Source organism: Gossypium hirsutum, chromosome D04, assembly GCF_007990345.1.
Source record: "Gossypium hirsutum isolate 1008001.06 chromosome D04, Gossypium_hirsutum_v2.1, whole genome shotgun sequence".
Classification (NCBI taxonomy): Eukaryota; Viridiplantae; Streptophyta; class Magnoliopsida; order Malvales; family Malvaceae; genus Gossypium; species Gossypium hirsutum.
In genome coordinates this window covers 4,763,920-4,785,362 of record NC_053440.1, presented here as the reverse complement: position 1 = coordinate 4,785,362, position 21,443 = coordinate 4,763,920, and positions in this window count along the sequence as shown.

The window sequence follows — 21,443 nt, the reverse complement described above, 5'->3', positions numbered from 1 at the left end:
TTTCTTAGTCTTACTTAAGCATGTAATCTTAATTTCACAAGTGATTTTAGGGATGATTTTGTTGTCGTCCTCTCTAGTTTGGTGAATTCTCGATTCTTTTGTCGATTTTTGCTCTTTGCTTTGGACCATCCGAGGCTGATTTCCTTATCATATTAACTGCTTGCTATCACTCCAGATATATCGTATAAAAAGTTATTTATAATAATAATAATATTAATTAATTAAAAGTTAAAGTGTTATTCTTTATAGCCAAAATAATTAACTTGTCTAGCTATATTGATTAAAATGACCATGTGAATTTCTTTTAAAAACAACTTTCTAACATGATATATATTTCTACATGAAGTTGGAAGGGATATTTTTAAGAAAAAAAAATCGACCTTATTATTTTGACCAGAATAATTAAGGGTTTCAACTATATTAACTAACTAATGATATTAGGTAGAGGAACCAAATTATATCCCATTAAAGAATAGATACTAATTTTCTTAAAAAAAAGAAAAGAATAGATACTAAATTTCTCAAAAAAACAAGAATAGATACTAAGTTCTAAATTTAAACGTGGTAGAGAAACCATAACCATAATTTAATCTAAAACAATCTATCCCTAACACAATTGTTCGTCATTTTATTTAATAAAAGGATATTTATTTTGTATATAGTAGAGGTGTACATGGGTCGGGCCGGGCTCATCTAAAAATCTAGGCCAGCCTAGCCTGAAAAATGGGCCTAAAATTTTGCCCAAGCCTGACCAGGATAAAAATGCTAAAACCCGGGCCCGACCTGGCCGGCCCATATTAATTTTTATATTATTTTTTATATAATTTTAATATATATATAATACATTAAAAATACTAAAAACATTAAAATAAATATTTCTCAACAAATTGAGAATAAATTTTAAAAAATATGTATTACTAAATAATGCTAAGATAGATGTAACTTAACAAGCAAATACCTCTAAAATAATAACAAAATTAACAAATGTCTTTAAAATAATAACAAAATTAACAATAAAATAAGTTTTATACAATATACAAACAATAACAACAAAATAGTAACAACATAATAGTAAAATGGAAGCAAAATAGGAAGAAAACAAGAAAAAAAAATATAAAAAAGATTTTTTGTCCTTTAGTGAATTCGGGCCGAGCCGGACCAAAAATGCCTTACCTGAGGTCCGGTTCGTTTTTTAAACGGGCTTTATTTTTTTATTCAAGTCTATTTACTTTTGAGCCGGGTCGCCAGACCCGTGAAAGGGTCTAGTATGTATCATGGATGGATATTCTGTGAATTTACCCTTCCTTCTATCCCTTCTGTCTTCCATCACATTTGCTTCTTCTCCACAGATGCAGATTTTACAGATCATGAAAGCTAAAAAGGAAAGAAAATCATGTGATTTAAACCTTACCTTTACAGTTTACACTCAATAAAATGGGGTCCAAATACTTTCAAATCAATGGGACGCTTTATTTACAAACTCTGGGGTTTTTCTAAAAAAAATATTTTTTTAATAAAAAGAATTAAGGTAAAAGCACTATAAAAGCTTGTTTTTAGGAGGGAAATTTACATTTTATCCTTTTATTTAAAAAAATAAATAAATTATATATTTCTATTAAAAAAATTCATCTACTTGTATTTTTAAAAGCTGGTGTGTCTTACGGAATAACCAAATAATAATATATGATATATCCCGTGTACATCATACTGACATACATGTATCAATTTTAAACAATAAAAATTTAATAAAAGTTTTAACAAAAAGACCAATTTATTTTTTAATCTAACATATACAAATTAATTTGTATATTTTCTGAATGGAAGAAACAAAATGCAATTTATGATGATTTTACCCATAAGGAAGGTTAGATACTGGAACATTACTTTTTAAAACATGACTTACATAAATTTTGTAGATTAGGTTGGGTTTGTAATTACAAAGACTTTATTGGTGTATCAAAAGAAATTGTGTCCATTCAAAGAATCTATGTACACTTTAAACTTTATGATGAACTCATGGCATCTCTGAGCCTACCTAGAGAAAGAAGGAAAAAAAGAAGAGATAAGCCAAATGAAGTTGTTCTTCTTCCATCATATCCTCTTTAGTAGGTCCCTAGGATTGGATGGTTTCGTACCATCAATTAGTCCCTTGTTGCTTGGTTTAATTTCATTTACACCAACGCTACTTTTTCTTCTTTTGATTGGTTTTCACTCACCGGCATTGTTTTAGTAAAGTAAAGTAATGGTGGTTTAAGATTCGGATAATAGTTTATTGATTTTGATTTAATATGTAATTATATAGATGAATTTTTAATTTGGTGTTGTTATACTCATGAAATTTTGATTGTGGTTCGAATGTATGTTTAAAATTTCAATTTTGAATTAATCATACATATTTAAAGAAATAAATGTTGCATAAACGTTAGTAAAATAATAGTGTAAAATAGTTATTTATTTAAATCACAAGATCGAACCAGAACAATATATAGATATAAAAACTAGAAAATAGAAAATAAAAAAGTATAGAAAATTTCAGTGTGTATCTTTTCCTGCAGATTAATTCCAAACAAATAAGCTCTACTGAGAAAAAAAAAGGGTTACGTATGTATTATGAGGCTAAAATATCCACAAGCCTAGACATTTCACGTCACTCACGTGAGTTCCCAACGCTTGTAGGTTTGGATTTGCACCCTCCTACGCATGAGGAAAAGTATTAGTTTAGTCATTCAATAATTAATAAGTTGGTTCACATGTACAAACATATTCCACACTTAATATCTAACCAATATGAGAATAAGCTTTCCATTTTCCTCAACATAATTCATAAGTGACTTACTTTGAGCATTCATTTCTCATTTATTACTTACCATTTTGAGCATATGATATACTATTGTAAAGGTCTCATGGAGTAGAATATAAAACCATAATTTTTTGATTCAAATCTCCACCGTTACTAATCGAGACTATGCCTCAAAGCTTCTAAGAAATCTATTTTTTCCAACAATATATACATCAATCTATTTTTACATTGGATAAATATAATTATTTACATATGCAATATATAAATATAAAATGATGTTATATCAATAATTGTGTTAATAATTTACGAGAATTGGTTCAAATCAAAATTTTATGTATAAAATTGTATAAAATCAAAGTTCATGTATACAATTGCACATTAAACCAAAGTTCACGTATAATTTTGGGATTTATCCCTAACTTATTTGAATTTTCACTTTTATAAAAAAAATATTTTAGATTTTCATTTAATTTTTCTTCTCTTTTAGTTTTTAAATTTGCATTGTTTGCTAAACCACCTCAAAATGGATGAAAAAAAATTAACATTTGGTAACTTTACTGACATGATATACATGTGTATTGCCACATGGATGCTCCGTTAGCAATTAAGTAATTTTTAAATATTAAAAATATTTATATATTTTTTTTACTTTTTAAATGTTTTTAATAATTATATATTTTTGAAATTTTTTATATTCCAAAAATTAATTAATTGCTAGCGTGACAATCCATATGCATGCCGCGTCAACAAAGTTAATAAATGTTAAAATTTTCATCCATTTTAAGGTGATTTGACAAATAATGTAAGTTTAAAGGCTAAAAAAGACAATAAATTAAATGAAATGTTAAAATTACTTTTTTTTTTGGTAAAATTGGAGGCCAAAAGTTATTATACCTTTAAGATTTTATGTGTTCAATATTGCTATTAAAAGTTGATGTGAAAAGTTAAAAAATATGCACTATAAACTTAATGTTAAAAAGTAAAAATAAATAAATTTAAATATTATTCAGATTTATTAATATTATGATATATTAAATATTGTTTAGACAATTAATATAAATTGAAAGTTGGTTAAATTTTGCTAAGCATATATATGTCTTATTATAAGTAAGTTGCAACTAGACCAAGTCACAAGTGAAGATAAGAACATAAATGACTTTTTAAAACTTGGTTACGTAGTTCAGATCTTTCTACATCTGTAAAGCCTTACCTAGAGAGCTAATCCACTATACTTCAATAAGTAGAAGTTTATGATTTAAGTCCTACACACTCACCATGTAACAACCTCACACCTATATACTAATCTGGTTCACTCTCCCCTATAACTTTCAAGAATGAACTTATGTTTATTTATAGTTTCTGCACTCAAAAGATAGTTCCTAAAAAATGCACAAATAAAAAATCACTTTTTACCTAATATACAAGTTTTTTAGACTTGATAAGTTACAATTAGTTATAATCGTATTCCCTCATACATAGCCATAGAAAAAGCTCTTCAATTATCTTCATAAAGGTTGAGCTAAATATTGAGATCTTCAAGATATTCAAAAAATCAAATTAACTCAATCCCCTCAAAACAGAGAACTTGGATTGCATTGAAAGACTTTGATTCGATCCTTGCTGATTTGATTCTCCACATTTGAACATCAAAGAAGGGCCATAGCTAATTTCTAATAATCACAAAGAAAAGCCCACATTGTTTTGGATAAAAAAATTCCAATACAAATAGGACAACTTTTGGTCAATTTTTAGTTATACCTCAAGTTGCAACTTTCATTGTAACTAGAAGCCAAAACTACTTCTAACAAATCTTCCCATTTGACAATTTTTTAAACAAAATAAGTAATCTTCACAAAGTAAGCATTGATCATCGATTATACCCCTTAATCCATATACTTAAATACGATTATAACTATATATTCAACCAATGATGCATAAATATGAATCGCATTAATAATCAAAAGGATAAGGATAATACCATAGAAAGTTTAAGGAAAAAGAAAAAGCAAACATCATCAATTATAGTTCATCATAAAAAATTATCATTGTAGGAGTAATGTCTGAAATCTATAAAAATTATTATCCAAACTGTTGTTACTACCACTTTCTCCCCCTTTTTGTTCCAAAAAATTTGCAAAATGACTCTATTTTCAATGATGTCTAATTTGTAGCATTGAGCATGAGTCCTTAAATGTTGAAGCACCAATTAGTGGTTCTCAAGATATTAGATGCTTTTATTTAGCTCAACAATATCCTAATCTAAATGTTGTAGCAATTGGATTTATGCAACTAGGGGAAGGTTTAGCAACTATAAGGGCAATTGCAAATGGTTTTGTATTTGCCTCAGTATCACCTTCATTTTCCTCTTCTTCTACATTAATGGCTTCTCATTGTCTATGGCAGTATGTTTCCCTTGCTTCCATTTTGGAGAATATTTCAACTCTAAGGGTATAGGTTCAGACTTCATTATTATCAACAATCTTCAAATTTTGCAACATCATGATTTGAAAGATCAAGTATGAGATTGGTAGTGAAAGTTTGGAATTTTTTGCCTCAGCATGCTTGACTATCTCATCAAAAATCATCTGCCTAGGTCAAATTGGTGAAGGTAACGGTCTTGCTAAAAAAGATAGTGGTCAAATTTTTGGTTTTTAGATAGATAGTTCCTTGTTACAATCACGTGTAGTGTTGCATAGGTAGGAGTCAATATAGAAGCTTTGAAGTCTTGCCCTTATAACTATGTAGCTCATACATTATTGGTTAGATAAGTCGTTGATGATTATACATTATTGGTCAATTTTTTTTATTATATAAATGTATACGTACTGTGATGATTGTTGGTGATATTGGTCTGTGTTACTTACCTATGAATTGGACCGGAATGACTGTACATATGTTGTCGATATCTATAATCTGCATTTGCATTGGTTGGGAATTATGTAAAGGAGGAAGTAAATTTATCTGATTTAGTGGCTAAGCCACGATTTATACGTGAACCTGACGCTTTGTCGCATTTTCATCTGGCAGCTAGTCTGCGTTTCAGTAAACGTGTCGGACTGACACTATATGGTGTGCAGGGTTGGATGGATATTACATGCCCTTAACGGTGTGTTGGGATGGTCGAAAATGGTGCGTAGCGGATGGGGATAGGAATAACTGCACATGTTTCTGATCTGTTCTGTATCTGAACTGGAATTGTTCTATCATATAACTGTTACGTTAATCCTATATGGAATATTCTCTGATTCTGATTGGAACTTGAGATTCTGGAACTTCTTATTAAAATTGTACCTCTAATTGAATCTATATTGGTTATACACTGAGTTCTCTACTCACTGTGTTGTTGACTGAATTTCAGGTAACTCACAGGCTTGATTAGGTCGGCATAGGAGAAGCTCAGTCAATCTACTTTATTATCGTATTATATTTTTATTATGTAGTTCCAATATTTCTTAGTATTTCGACTTTTCTAAGATTGCTGAACTGTCTGTTGGATTTAATGGTTGTCATGACTTGTTAGTTGGTTTTACCTATACTTAAAAAGTTGGTTTTCTTAATAACGTTAATGCAACTCTTTGGACTTGGTCTAGACCCTTAGGCCGTGTTTAGGGTGTTACAGATACAAAAATATCAATACCTAATTTTTGCATCGTCCTTCATTTTTCAAAATTGGTTTTTTACCCTCACTTTCTCTCCACCGTTTTCAAATACTCTCAAAAACCCTTACACAAAAGGCTTTCAATCTTTAAAATATTTCAAGAAAATCTTCAAATACTTCTTCCTAACAAAGATTCAACATTCCCTACATGGATTTCTTCATCATTTTCACAACATTTTGAGGTAAAAATGTCATTTTATTTCAAAATTTCAAAAATATTTTGTTAAATATTTGGCTAAAAATTCTGTTATTAAGTTGATTGGAATTTGTGCTTTCTTGCAGGAGGTTGCTTAAAACCTATATTTTTTCTTGAAAATTTTTCGAAACCCTTTGCTCACCAAATGCTTGATAAAATTCCCAAACAAACTTTCTAAATAAATTTAGTGTGTCTAGAGTCTTAGCTTGTCACTATGTCTTTAAAGAAATGTCCTCGATCCGATACTTCATCATCCAACCCATCTAGTGGTACAATGGATTTGTTAAATGATTGTTTTAGAAGCTCTGATGAACGTTATCATTTTAACACTTATTTTTCTACTCGCAAAGTAAATGTGTCTCGGCCGCTCGATTTTAATTCCTTAACCGATTTTAATTTTCGTTATCTTCCTACTTTGGCCGAATGAAATTGGGTTGCTTGTTTCAAAATCTGCTTTCAAACCCATGCTAATCTCATTTGAGTATTCTATTCGAATGCCTCGATTTAACATGATGAAACAGACGAAACCATTATTGCTATCAACTCTTTTTTTAATGAATACCCCTATTTGTCTCACCGTAGAAAATTTCGGAGATTTTTTAAAACTTCCCCCGGTGGGGTGTCGAATGTGAAACACCCCTATAATTTGACCTTGATCGTTCCGAGCTCGAATGCATCTGGGCTCAATTTCCATAATCGCTTTTTTACATGGATATTGCAACCAATTTCTAAACATTCTATCATTCGATCCATCTATTATTGGTAGATTGATTGTTTTCAAAACAATAAGCGTCCCAACCTCACACTTATCATGTTTAATGACATTACCAAGGTCATAGGTAAGGAGCTTACCAACACCATTGAGTTCCCATTTGGAACGTATCTTTCTTACATTTTTAAACATCTAAAAATCCCAACCCGAGGTGACCCTTCTTTGGCCTTGCCTACTCCTTTGGTGTTGGTGCCCTTTATCATGCGGGATATAAGAAAGACCTACACACTAGCGAATGGGTCAAGAATGTCCAGTTAATAGCTCTTGAAGATGAAGATGTTGAGGGTGGTCACGATGAGGTTCCTCATCCTCCTCCCGAGCATGTTCCTCCTCTATCTGCTCCTTTGGTTGGTTCTTCTCAAGCTACTCCTATTTTTGTTGACCTGGTTAACACGCTCCTTGGTGCCATTAATTCTTTGGGCGATGAATTACAAGGCTTTCGAGTTGAGGTTAATGATGCATTTCATAGTATGAGCTCTAGGATGTCTTCTTTGGAGGATCAAATAACTCAACTTATGACTAGATTCCCTTCACCTCCCCCACCTCAAGAAGACTAGGTTGCATATCATATCCTCATACTTTTAATTGCACATTTCTTGTCTTTGTTTTCCTATCTTTATGTGCTAGTACTTTAATGTTGATATTGGTATTTTTCAGATACTTGAATTTTTATTTTGAAAATGTTAGTTCTTTATTCCCCAATTTCAATCTCTATTATAGAACTAACAATATCTCTCTCTTAAGCTTTACTTGTTGCCTTTTGTCATAACAAAAAGGGGAGAAGAGAAAGGTAAATTTAAATTTTGGTTAATGATTGATTGTTTGTTCTTGCGCCAAATTACAAATTTAGTGACTAGGTTTTCAAAATGTCTTTAACTGAGAATGAATGACCAATTTATAAATGAATGCCAAATTTTTGTAATGAATGACAAATTTGTCTAAGGCTTAAATTGAAAATGATTTTTAGAAAAACGGAGCAAATTTATTCAAAATTGAATTTACCAAAATGTTTTGTTATATCAAAAAGGGGAAGATTGTTGAACCAAGCTTTACTTGGCATATTATTTTTATATAACAAATGTTATGTTTTAAATTAAAAATATTTTTAAACAAAACTTGGCAAAAATTTCATTTCAAGTGACATCTAAAAAGAAAAACTGTTGAACTCATACTTAGAAAAATATTTTAAGGCCAAGTTAGTTAAACAAACTTTCAAACATTTTTCAACCTTGTTAAATTTGCTCCAGGCTAAAAAGTATTGATACTTTTTGTCAAGTATCGATAGTTTTTGTTGAGTATTGATAGAATCAAGATTTTATCGATACATTTTTTAGTATCGATACAAAAAAGACATTTTGTTTTCCAAAGTATTTACCAAGTATCGGTATCAGTAAATTTCTTCAAGTATCGGTAGTTGTATACTTTTATCAATACATTTTTCAATATCGATACGAAATTTGCATTCTGACTTCCAAAGGTTTTATCAAGTATTGATATGGTATCAATACATTTTATTTGGTATCGATAGAATTCCCTCGATATTGATATTGATGGTTCCAATGGTCACTAAATTAGGTATTAAATGTTTATGGTATCAATACTCGTAGAAAAAGTATCGATACCTGTTGTTATAGGTGACATTAATGCATTGGTATTTTCATCTTCAACGACTCTATTCAATATTCCAACAACCACAACGATTGGAAATCAATTAAATGGTATCAATACCAACCTTCAAAGGGTCTACAAGAAGAGAGATTGTCAAAGCAAAAAGTTCAACCAATCAACCTTTGTGCTTAAAGTTTTCATACTTTTCTTGTACACACTTGTGAGCTCTCATTGTTGTTTATTTAGCTCAAGTGTTTTATTATTTCATTTGTGCTAAATTTGAAACAGTCCAATCTAGTAAGGATTAAGTCTTTGTTTGCTTATTTGTATTACTCTTTGAGAGGGTTTTATCTTAAGGTTTAGGTAGAAACCTTAATGGAGTTGCAAGGTTAAACCTTATTCTCAAAGGTTAGACGAATTAGTAAATTTGAGAAAATCCTTAATTGTGGAAAGCTATGGTATTGGAATTGTCAATTGGGGCCGAACCATACTAAATCATTGTATTTATTTGTTCTATATTTTCTTTCTTACTTCTACAAAATTCCCCCTCTTGGCAATTTCGGATTGTTTTATCAAGCTAACATTATATATACTATAACAATATGAGGTTACAAAAAAAAGGAATAACTTTTTAAAAGTCACATTACGATTTTTTTACATATGATACTTTCCATTTGAGGTATTTATTTACAGTTTGGGTAAATTACTCTTTTACTCATTGCCTTTTAATTTTATTAAGTTATTTCATGTTTCTTGTTTAAATTTTTTCTTTATAATTTTTTATATGTTAAATATAAAGTTAATTTTAAATGAAATATCTCTTTATTTTAAGATTTTACTTAAGTGAATTAACTTTTAGTGTTATCATATTAAAATTAATGAATATTAAATTGTTAAGTTTAAAATATGGTTTTAATAAAAAGACACATATTAATAGCATTTATTAAATTAAACTTATATTTTTAAGTATAAAAAGAGTTAATTATTAAAGTAGAGCAAAGATAAAATTAAAATTAAAATTTTTTTTAACAATTTTAACATTAAAACAAATTAATTTAACCATATATAAAATAACCTGTAAGAAATTATTAATAATATTATTTAAATTATACTATATTACTATTAATATTATGATGAATTTTTTATTATTTTAATATTAAATATGTTTAAAATCAAATTACATTAATATAACTTATTTTAAATTAATTAAATATTTTGTAGTTACAACACTATTTCAATTTATTAATGATTTTTAGAAAAACTTGTTTAAAAATTTTAAACAAAAACTGATGTTATAACAAAATATTATAAACTTAATATATATACTGTGAAAATCGAACGTTGATAATGACAATTAATCGCAAAGAAAACCCTTTCGAAAAAAACCACAGGCAGAGGAGAAGAAAAATTCACTAACTGTTGAATTCGAATGATACAAGAGGAGAGACAACTATGTCTATTTATAAGTTTAAAAAATTTTATTCTAATCAAAGTCTAAAAAAAGTAATGCAGTAAGGTTGAAACACCTTATTCAAATCAATATCAAATATAAAAAGTGTACTTCTATACGGGCTCCACTTGTGCGGTCTGTACTGTACCGCCTTCACCCCACAGATCCCCCTATCTTGTCATTTTTTTAACAGAAATTTGGGTCACACAACTCTAACATACAACCCACCCTACACTAGAATACAAAGATAATTATATGACACCTCCATTCAAGTCTAGAAATTATAGTTGTGACCATAAATGGGGACAAATTCATAATTTGATCCAAAATCTTTATTTATTTTTTCTTGTTCCACATATTTACTTTGATAATTATTTTGACTTGGATTATCTTTTAATATTGTATGAATATAACAAAAGAAAATGATATTGTGATGTAGTGTTAACGTATGGCTTACACTAGAACATGAGTTGTTAATGCCAACTATCTAACTGCTCCTTCTATGGAGCAACTGGTGATGGCTATGAAGGGGACAAAACCATGAATCAGAGGCGAGGGACCAGCTCGTGGTTAGCCTGCCATGCCACTCTCTTTTTAATGCTAATCTCATTCTTTTTTATATATTAATATATTCACGAGTGAAGTGCAAGAAACCCATTATTAATTGTCCAAAGAAGAGTTGATTTCAAGTAGAGTGGAAGGACAAGAGGTTATTTAATGAACCTCACTCGCATTTATTTCTCAGTACCCCTCCTACGTTGATTATTCAATGATAAAACCTGGTATCAATCATACATGAATCCTAGTGTGATGAACAAATCTCGAAAGTGGCATGTTCAGCCCATTTCTTTGCTTTCTCTTATTCACCCCTTTCCGCCATTGACAAATTAATATTTCCTTCAAACACGAAAAAAAGGGAGGCGTGTCCCCTACAATGAAACAACAATGCACCATCAACATCGAATTTTTAATAAACTAAAACCATACCCTTTATTTTAATCTACTTCATCAAAACCCTTTGGTTGGAGCAAGAAGATGGTCAATCATCATCGAATTCAGTCCCTAAAATTCCTCTCAGGTCTGACCATAACGTTTCTGGAAAGGAGGAACATAATCAGTGAAGAGATGGAAAAGGATTGATGGAGTTTTCAATCATTTTCTGTAAAACCATCCAACATTAAGTAAATTAAATTCATCTCTACAGCAATTTAATTTTGTTGATTTTAAAAGTACGTTACAATATTAATTTTTTCAAGATTAACTCTCAAAGTTTTCACGCTCTGTTAATCATATTTTGTCAACATTTACACAAAACATATAAACATGGAGGGCTAAATTTGTTATTATATCAATTAAATTTATGTACAATTGACGGAAAATATTAATATTTTTATCATATCTGCTCTTTTTGATATAATCTTTATAACTACCTATAACCATCCCCAACTCTTAAATAGGAGGTTCGAATCCACGTCCTCTTGCACTGACAACAATACCGATACTAATCGAGTTAAGACTCAATCGATTTTTAAATAATTTTTAATTTTTTTCATATCCCATCTGCATACTCAAATAAACATCATATACAAATATTTATTTAAGAAAAAGAAGAAAAGAAAATCAGTGGGAACAGGAACACTCATAGCTATTACCATACAAGTGAATATGTAAAAGAGACTTGAAATATTAGTTTATTCACTGTGATTGCACAGTGACAGACTGTGTTGTCCCTTGAATTCGGGAAATTGAGCATATGTTTGACGATTATAATATATAAGGTTGGGTGTGTTTGGATGAGCGATTGAGTACGATGTAGTGTATTTAACTTACTTTTTGTCTCACGCTATAGTATTGTTACAGTATCGCTATAGTATTTAATCTCACTGTCACCGCTATTTTTACACTAATCGCAGATAAATGCACCGCCCATCCCTTAAATTATTGGAAATATTAAAAAAAAAAGAAAAAAGAAAGAAAGAATTTGATGGACGTAAACCAAAATAATAGAGGAATGGGGAAGAAACAACATACAAGCTATCCACATATGGGGGTCTAAAACAACAGTTGCAATTTGATTGTGGTCAGCCATTAAATTCGAGTGGGACCAAACACTCACCTAACCATGGAAAAAAACATGACATAGCATATCCCTTTTCACTTTATTTTGTTTAGATTTTATAGTCTATAATTTAATTAATTTATATTTTAAAATATAATATAAACATATTAAAATTTATATAACATATACTCACAATATGCCAACAATTTAGGTTAAAATATAAATTAATTAAACTACATAAATTAACCTAAATTGTTCGCATATTGTGAGTATATGTTATATAAATTTAGAAATTAATTTATGTAGTTTAATTTTCAGGAATTTAATTTTTAAATTTCAAAATTCAGATCAAATTGTTAGCATTGTTAAATTTGTTGGTGTGATATTGTGAAATAATTTTTTTTACGTGGTAGCCTTGTAATTAAAAAATGAGGTTATAATGAACTTGAATTTAACAAAAAAAAAGTTAACTATAACAATTGGACCTGAATTTTGAAATCTAAAAAGTAAAATGACTAAATTCCTAAAAATTAAAGTGCAAAAACCAATTCCGATTTTTGAACACTACACAGGCTTATAACATATTTTAACCAAAAATTTATTTAACATATTTATAAAATTAAATACGGCTTTGGCTAAAATGGTAATTGAGAAAAAAAAATTTGAGGTATTGGGTTCAAATCCCATCATGTGCATATATTTTTAAAATTGTATGTAAAAAGATAATAAAAAATGCTCTTAATTTGTTGCTTTATGGAAACCACAAACATAACTTATTTTAATTACAGAACGGTATTTTCATAAAATTTTTAACTAAGTTGGTGACCCGATTGAGGATGACACCCACTTAGTTAGTATAAATATATAATTGAGGAAAGTAAAAAATGTGTATAATAAAATTAAAATGTATAGCTATATTAAAATAAAGCTTTGGTTAGATGATAAATTAAATGTTTTACTAATGCAATTGGTTCAGATTCAAATCCTATTTTTATTACGGAACGATATTTTTGTAACACCAACTCAACCAGGAGCTTACATAATAGTATAGATATTGAACTTTTGGTAATTTCACAATTGAACTAGACCCGATTGAGAATGACATAAACTCAAAGTTTTAAATAATAGTATAGGTAGATAATTTTATTTATTAAAAAGCTTGATACCATTCGGATAAGATTTTAAATTTAAATTTTATTAATAAAAAGAATATCTTCGATTTAATTTGATTCGAATTTGAATTTATTGGGAGTTAAATGTTAGCCATAAAAAAGTATTAATGCAAAGTTTTGATATCTTTCTAGTCCTATCTTCTCTTTGGCATTTGTCAAAGGAAAACTTTCCTTTTATATTTTCTTTAAATCTTTTTAACTTTACTTCTCCATTAGAGATTAAACCCATTTCACATATAAGCTTCTATTTTTACCTTTATTTGTACTTTTTGCCCAAAGCTTTTCAACTTTTTGCTTCTTCTTACTCCTACTTGTAGAAGCATTTGATTTGCCTTTCAAAGACATCTCTTTCTTTTCGTTCATTTTCTCTCTCTCTCTTCTCCCTCGTCTTCACAACATTACAGAAAGAAAAAAACAGAAACAAAACCCCAAGGGATCAATCTCAAGACACACGATCTAATTTCTCTTTGCATTGAGTTTGTCCATATGTTCCTTGCTTTCTCTGTCACACCACCTTTTGCTCCAAACCATAACTCTACAACCCTACCAATTTACACCTTTCCACTTATTTTCTCTTCCCTTATACCTCTCTTGCTACTCTGATCAGATCAGCTGCATGATGTTTCGATGCACAAGACAACTGATTCTACTCGTCTGGCTGTTCTTAGCGTTGGGTTTCATCGTTTGCCTGCGGTGCCAGGGCTCAAGAACCACCCCCACCACCAACGTTTTCAAGACCAAGCCAAAATCACAGTACACAGGCCACTTCGTGGGGTTCTTGCCTAGGCATTTCCCTATTCCAGGTTCTGGTCCCTCAAGGAAACACAATGACCTTGGCTTACAAAGTTGGAAATCGCCATGAGCATCAACAACAAGAGGTGATGATCAATATCACTTTGTTTTTGGTTCTTTTAATTTCATTTGTTTTTCTTATTGAAATTAATGAATGAGATGGTGGTGGGTACTGTATATGGAGTTGTTGGGTTAATCATTTTTTGGAGGCTTTGTTGCTTAAAAATATATGAACCTCTTCTTTGATGCTCAAAGGAGGATATAGATTAGTTGGTTTAATCTTTTTTTTTTCTGGAGTGTGAATCAGATGTAGAAAAAAAAAGAAAAGAAAATTAATAGCATGGCAGAAGATCTAATTTCTGATTTTCTTTTTGGGGTTTATATATGAGAAGAAATGTTGTGTATAAAGAAAATATATCATTATTAATCATCCATATTTTTATTCTATTTGTGTTACTTTTCTTCCCATTATAATAATAGGATAAAACTTAAACAATCAACGCGATTAGCATGACTCGAATTCAGACTATACTTAGAGCGAGAAACATCTATAACCATCCATCTGAGATTTCATATTTCTCTGTTTCTTAAAAATGATCCTATAACTAGGTCATAAATTACTTAAAAAGTCAAATTTATGAGCTAATTAATGTACCAAATATGAACTGCTTCATTAAATTATGCAAGTACCTTATTTCCAACAACCAAGAAAAAAATGTTATATGATATCAAGTCGTAGGTAAGGGAACCTCAAGCTTACGCCATGCACAGTAAGACTGCAATTTATCCTATGATATTTTTCTTTTCTAATCTTACATTACAGGTTGAACTACTTGTTGAAAGAAATTAATTTCTATGATTAACTTAAAAAATAACCCTCAATTTCCATGATGAAAAAAAATAAAGTAGAGGTCGGTCTAACTCTAACTATAATACAAGGAAAAAACAAATGAAAAGAAGCCTCTATCAAAATCCAAGTTGCCCATCCAAGGTGGGGTTGTTGATGGATACAAAGTTTTTGGTCATAATTCAAGGCTCCATTGGATTATGTTCCTTTCAATTTCTGGAATAATGAGGCATTGATGCTTTTAAGATGAATCCTTATCTATCATGATTTTCATGTTGGATCCATATCATTAACGTCGTTTTCATTCTTTGCTATTATTTTTTTTTTAAAAAATCAAAAATTTGAAATTTATTTTACTGAAATATGAATAAAACCAAATATACTAGCGGTGAAGCATTAATGCTCGTCACTTGGTAAGCCAAGAATAAAAGTTAAACAGTCTGTCTTTGGACTAAGAATGCAAGCATTATCTCTTGAAATGGAATTTCGTTCTTTCATTGCAAAGATTTTAAATTTACTGAAATATTGAAGAGTATCTCGAAGCACAAACTTCGATGTCCTTTTAACTTATGTCGTAGAAATTGAAAAGCGTTCAAATCCAACTATAAAATGGAATAATATTATGGATCCATCCATTGTGGAAACAAAAATGAACGGGGCAATGAAAGAGACTCGAACCGTTTCATGCACGACTGTCAAATGCTTTGTTGCTAAATGTGTTGAATTCAATGCTAGTTTTTAGTCAACATTGACAACTAAACCTCTTTGCAATGCTATCTTTCCTTTGAAAAAAGCTTAGGGGTGGCTGGATTTTAAAGGGACTGTGTGGTGGTCGGCGGGTAGAAAAATTGGATGTCCAATCTTGGTTTCTCACTTCCAATTAAGCCCTCTATATTTTATAGTCAAACATCATGGTAGTATTTATTTAATACTCCCATGTGACCTTGTTGACTTTTAAATCAGCTCAGGGTACGTTTGGGGCTTGGGGCTTGTGTAAAATTTTTAATTTTTGGGACCCTTGATTAAAATTTTCTCTTTTCCTTTTCAAGATTATTTTTTGCTTCATTTGGTACACACCTTTGACTGAGAATAAAATAAAATTGTAATCAATTTGGTTCCCTGTTTCATGGCAAAAGGAAACCCCAAATAGTAGCAAAATTAAATAAAGAGTTAGGACTTATAATCATGGCAAATGCAGTAGAAAACGTGGGTCCAAATTATTTTCTTCCTGCAAAACAATTTTTTGATTAAAATGAGATATTTGAAGGTAATAATAAGTAGTGGAATGGGACTTGCGTAGGTGTTGTAGCTATTGCATTGGCTATATTATAACAACTACTAATAATTTCGATTTTCGTTTTCACATCATACGGAGAGTCATGTCATGTCCTCCACCTTTTCTTCTTTTATATTACTCGTGTGCCCATATTTTAACTTTAATTATTATTATTATTATTATTTAAGATATCCAATCTAATATAAAAAAAATTATAAGAAATTGCTGGAAATAAATTGTCCAATCCAGTTGGTGTTGGGACGAAAGCCACCAAGCACAGGTTGGGACGAATAGATGGTTTAAATGTGCGGCAATTTTAGAAACAACCATAGCAACTACTTACGTCGGGATCCGTTAAATTGAATACAGATGGGGCACGTAATTTTTATTCAGGGATAGTGTTGTCAACGGCAGTCGCTAAAAATGATTGTGATAATTAGATTTGGGGAGTTGAAAGAAATATTGGAAGATGTATGGGTTATTTATGATGGCCTCCAATATACATGGAAGGTAAAATGGTGAAATGTCATTGTAGAAACAGATTATGTTCTTGCTATTGAATTTATTCAAGGTAGATTTTAAGGTCGAAATTTCGTTGCAAGAATTATTGAATTGTGTCGAAGACAATGGAAGGTAGAGATCCAATATATCTCGAGGGAGGCTAATACGACTGTACATACTCTTGCCGACTTGATGAAGCAGATTAATTACAAAGAGAAAACTCTGCATCTAGATTTAGATACGATAGTGAATGTGTAATTGTTTTATTTTATCAAAAAAATACAATGAATTAATGATAAAATTATTTTATATGATAAAGAAAATTAATCAAACACTAATTAAATTTCAAGACCTAATTTTTATTAATACATTAAAGAAAAAACGAAGTGTTTGAATTTTAGGGTGGGTTTTTTTAGGGAAGATATGATATGCTCCAAATAGTATAGAGAGCTTTAATTCAATTGAATGTGGTACCTCTCAATATTTGTCAGTCATATTATAGTAAATCATTTCATTTCCCTTTTTGCTCAAAAAATGTGAAACAACACATCATTTACGTTTACATTTTGGTGACTTTAATTATTACAATCTGAGTAGCCGTAATTTCAGTATTGCTCTAATGAAATATACTTTTATATTCTATATAATTACGGTATAAATCAATTAATTGGAATATATGCTTTTTTTTATCCCTCTGGTCCCTCATCATAGAAGTTATTTTTATATTATAAGGTACAATTTTCTGATGGGATGTGTTAGGAGTAATTAGGTGTTCTGTACAACGACACGTTACTTTGTCTAGATTTGACAGGTAACATCAGAGGTATCTTTGAAGGGACCTCCTCACGAGTAGGCAAGCTGGGGATAGAGGTGCTCATGGGCCGGGCGGCCCGACGGCCCGCCCGAAATATGGGAGGGTTTGGGTAAAAATATAGGCTCGAAATATGGGCTTGGGCAAAAAAATGAGGCCTGTTTAGAAAACGGGCCGGGCCTCTGGCATCACTTTTTTGGCCCGGCCCGGCCCGGCCCGATATAATAAATATATTTATTTTTTTAATTTTTTTAATTTTTTTTAATTTTAAAATATTTTTTTAATTTTTTAAATTTTAAAATATTTTTAAAATACTTTTTTTAAAATTTTTAAAATAAATTTTTAGTATTTATTTAAAAAATGGGCCGGGCCGGGTTGGGCCCGGGCTTATGATTTTGTCCCGGGATGGGCCTGGGCAAAATTTTAGGCCCATATTTTCGACCGGGCCGGGCCCGATCCTAGGACCAGGGTCGAAATTTTTATGGGCCCGGCCCGGCCCGACCCATGAGCACCTCTAGCTGGGGAACAATGAGCTGGGAGGCGAAGCTGGAAAGTGGCGAATTGACTAATTGGCAAACTGCAGATTAGCTACCTGACGAGCTGGGAAAGGTGAAAAGCTACGAACGGAGTGGCGAGCTGGTGAAATGGTACGAATAAGGAGATGACGAACTGTGACCATCAAGCGGACAAGGGATGGTGAGCTATGGACGCAAAGGAAAGCGAGCTGTTTGAGTTTCCAAGTCGGGTCGTCATATTCAAGTTTCTCCAGTTGGGTTGCCATTTGGACTGAACCGTAATACACGTAGGGGTAACAATAACAACCAAATCAACATTTTTTACAATTAATAATGATTAATAAAATAATGTTAAACAACACTCAATTTAGTTAATTATCCCCCATATTTTGTGAAATTTCAAAAACTTGGTTTAATCATTTGAATATGACACCTAATTTTAGCAATGAATTATTTTACATTATGATTTTATTCAGGACAATAAGTAGTACACAGTATGATTTGCCTCATAATGCTGACAGTATATACACCATGATCTTAAATTATACCAATAGTGGCAATAAAAGAGCCAATGATTTCTTTTGTTTTTGTTTTTGTTTACAAGCAAAGAAATGATCCATCATTTAGGTAACTGATAACATGGACTTGTGTTTTCTCTTTGATTTATTTTCCTAAGATGGAGGTTCTTGTAGCTTGAAACCTTAAAAATAACAAAATATTAAGGTTTCCAAATTTAAAATTATTAAATTTTATATTTACAAATAATTCCATAAACATATTCACTAAATTTAGGGTGTGTTTGGATGCGTTTAATTTACTTTTTTACACTAATGGTCACGCAGATAAATATATCACTCATCTAAACCCACATTTAAAATTCTTTGTTATATCGGAAAACATGAGAAATACAATTAGGAATATTACCAAAAACAGAGTAGTTAGCACTTAATAAGACTACCCGAGCTAGAAGCGGGATACATAGGCGACTAGGGTAGAAGTGGACTACCATTGTGTAGCCCTAGCGAGTATACAGAAAATGCGAGACCATTGTTTGTTGTGGTTTTCCAGTGGAGCATAGGGTGTTGATGGGGAATTTAGAGGTGAATGGGGTATGGTGATAGTGTAAGCTTTGTCAGGGGACGGCCCGGGTGGAGGCAAATGGTGGCAAAGAGACGATAGGGTCCGCCATTACTTGGACTCTATTCTTGGAAAGTTGAGGAAAGGATTTTGCTTCCTTATTTCTCTCCAAATTATTCTCTTTTGAATTTTTGGATTGAGCTGGTAATTCTATTTGGAGGATTGGGCATTGTCGGGCTATGAAATGGTTCGCTTTAGTTTACCAAACTATTTCTTTAAAAGGCTCATTTTTCTGAACATGGTCTTCCTCATTGGTGATGTGAGGTTTGGTAATTATTCGTCACGAAGTGCTTTTGTTATTTCTTAAAAATCTTTGTCGTAGAACATATTTTAGTTTAGAAGATGGCGAAAGAGATTAATAATTGATTGAGTCATCTCTCGTTCACTGGGATAAAAGAATCGACTTCGACGACATTTTTGAAAGAAAAGAGTTGAGGGGAGCAGAGCAGATAGATGGGTACTGGGTAGTTGGGACAGAAAAAGATGTGATGATAAGGGTTTTCAACAATGTACAGTACACGGAACATGAGGTAATTTGCACGGCCTTGTCTTCGCATATGTTCCTAGTAAAGTTCAGGTCTAGAGAAGATAGGAAAAAGATAGTAGAGTAGGGTCCCTGGTTTTCCGATTAGCTCCTATTTTCTATGTAAGATTATGTGCTAGACTTTAGCCCATTGGCTTATGAATTTTCATTGGTTTAGTTTTGGGTATACATCTATAATCTCCCGTTGGATGAATCAAGCTACTAGGCAGAAGGCTAGTGGCTTACAAGGGTTCTTTTAGTCAAATATGAGTGACTTTCCAATTTCTGTTATGATTATAGGCTCATCTACCACATATTCAAAGCTTGTACGAATTATGTAGATACTGAGGAAAAGGGAAAGAGAAGGCTTCCGTGTGGTGAACGACTACAAGTTCAACTTTTGTAGAATGCAAGTCTGACATGAGGTGTCAATTTTGAAAAGGGTATGGAGATGGTAAGAATCATGGAGTTATGACCATCGGCGAGTTAAGAACTTCCTCATATGGATCAGACTAATAATTCTCATAATGATATGACGATGTGTCATGGCAACAGATTATTGATGGATCAAAATTGAGTACAAAGACTATGGCTCTCGAATCTACACATGAGCTCAAGGAAGGAAATTAATCGTCTTCTTTAAATGGGTCAATTTGGGTGAATCTTAGGTTATATCACAACTTGCCACTAGTGTTTGAGACTAGAACTTTAGTCCAGTAAACCATAAGGCTTTAGACAATTTTTTTACTTTAAATTTATTTAAGTTAATTTTACTCTTAAAAAGTTAGAATTCTCAAAAGGAATAGATCTCTAAGCCACCGAAAATAAGCGGAAACAAATTTTCAAGCGAAGAAGCATGAAGGAATAAAAAATGCCACAAGAAAGCCAATGCACATCAAGTATTTGAGTAAATACTCTCAAAGTGTTTGATTACTTTGAATGAATTACACTGAGTGAGAACACTCTATTTATAATTTAACCCTCTCAAATCCAATGGTGCAATTTAAATTACATCAACGGTCGAGATTAAAAACTATCTACAAGATGAGAATCCTAAGAGATTTAAATACTATACAATCTTATCCTTTAAGATTTACAATATTCACCTTGAATCGGGCTATTAAGACTTCAAGTAGATGAGATTCTTCATGTGTTCCATGAATCGGGCCACATTTAATCAATTAACCTCCATAAGAGGTTCTGTATGGAATGGTCACAAGATTTGATCTGTAACCCGTAATACTAGTGTCGAGTTGAAGTAAAAAGTTACCCTTAAGTTTAAAAGGGATGCTAAGGGAAGATCTAAACCGTTGGGAAAGGTTCAAA